The sequence below is a fragment of the Crocodylus porosus genome, unplaced genomic scaffold (assembly GCF_001723895.1).
Source record: "Crocodylus porosus isolate Cpor-Errol unplaced genomic scaffold, CroPor_comp1, whole genome shotgun sequence".
NCBI classification, from domain to species: domain Eukaryota; kingdom Metazoa; phylum Chordata; order Crocodylia; family Crocodylidae; genus Crocodylus; species Crocodylus porosus.
In genome coordinates, this window is record NW_017728947.1 from 97402098 (window position 1) to 97403943 (window position 1846).

Genomic DNA, 1846 nt, shown 5'->3' on the forward strand with positions numbered 1-1846 from the left:
CATCTGTGAACATTATCTCAGTTAGGCTCCAGAGCGGCAAGAGACATGCGGATGAAATCCTGCTGTGCCCCCGCTCCCCCAAAGCCCCCCAGAAATCCCCAGCAGCCGCGGAGCCCCATGCTGACCCACAGCACAGCTGGAGGTAAGCGGGGCCCGTGGTGGGAGGGGGTTAATCCCTTAGTGATTGCGAGGATGTGGCTGAATGGAGCCGGGCCGGGTCTTGCCCTGCCCAGGTCCCTACTTCGCCCAGTCCCCAGGGAGCCATGCGACTGGAGCCACACGAACAGGCTGTGAAATCAGGTGCACTTATCTGCTGGCGCATGAGTTAGCACAGAGTTTGCGCAGAAGGGTGAGCGGGAGGGTCCAAGATCCTGCCTGCAAACCCCCTAGGGTAGACAGACTCAGGCCCAGCCCACCTACCAGCAGCATGCTGCAGATGGGCATGCGCCACACCCCGAGGTCCCCTCGGGCTCTGTGGCCCCCTCCCCCCGGCACCTCAGAGACGGCTACCCAGATGGAGCCCCTGGCTCTCGGCTGCGGGGGCTGCCTGTCCCTTTTTTGGGCTCTGGGGCCTGGAAGCATGGCTACCTCCCCTTGTGGGGTCTGCTCCCTTTTGGGGTCTCTGGTGCACCAGCTGGAGGAGCCCCAGGCCACAATCCAGAGATTGCATGCCATCAGGGACTGTGAGCAGGAGATTGAATCCTACTGCCAGGCCCTTTTCCCCCGGGAGCCGGAGGGTGTCTCCCTCCAGGACAAAGGAGGACTCCGGGACCTCCCATTCTGTTCAGAGGGGCACGGATCAAGGTGGTCAAGGGCCCTCAGGCTCACCATGCCAAGGCCCCTGCCCTGCCGGAGCTTAGCAACAGTTATGCACCTCTTGCTGCTCCAGCAGAGCCTGCTGAGTTGCCGGCTCCCACAGGCAACACAGGCTCAACTACAGCTACCGCCCCCGCTCTCCCCAAGACAAAATGTAAGGTGTTTGTTGTGGGAGACTCCATCCTGAGGGGGACTGAGGAGGTAATCTGCCACCCCAACCCCTTAGCCTGGGAAGTCTGCTGCTTTCTGGGGACCCGCATCCAAGACATTGCAGAGAGGATCCCGAAGCTCCTCCAGCCCACAGACCATTATCCCATGCTCTTCATTCACGTGGGCACCAATAACATGGCTCAGAGCGCTCCCAGCCGGGTCATGAGGTGCTACAGGGATTTGGGAGTGGGGCTAAAGTGTTTGGGGGCAGAGGTGGTGTTTTCTTTGATCCTCCCGGTCTTGAGCTATAGGCTGAGGAGGGAGAGGAGGATCCATGTAGTCAACCAAAGACTACGGTGCTGGTGTCATCGGGAAGGCTTTGGCTTTCATGACCACAGCCCGCTCTTTGGCGAGAGAGGCAGCGAGCTGCTGGGAAAAGATGGCCTCCACCTCTCCCCACTGGGGAGGAGATTCTTCTCAGCCAGACTGGCTGACCTGCTCCACCGAGCTTTAAATTAAGCCCACTGGGGGATGGGGGGACTACCACCACTGCAGGCCCACTGAGCAACCCTTGCAAAGCCAGCAGGCCAAGGCACTTAAGGGAGCCCACCCCTGCCCCAGCCCTGGCACAATCTGTGGGCAAGGCAAGACACCCCAAGGGGACACCTGCCTGCCCATACACAAATGCCAGGAGCTTGGGGAATAAGCAGGAAGACCCTGTCCTCCTGCTTAATTCAAATAATTATGATGTCATAGGGATAACGGAGACCTGGTGGGACTCCACCCATGACTGGACCATGGGTATAGATGGCTATACCCTGTACAGGAGGGATCGTGTAGATAAAAGGGGCAGGGGTGTAGCTCTCTATTTTAAGGAAAG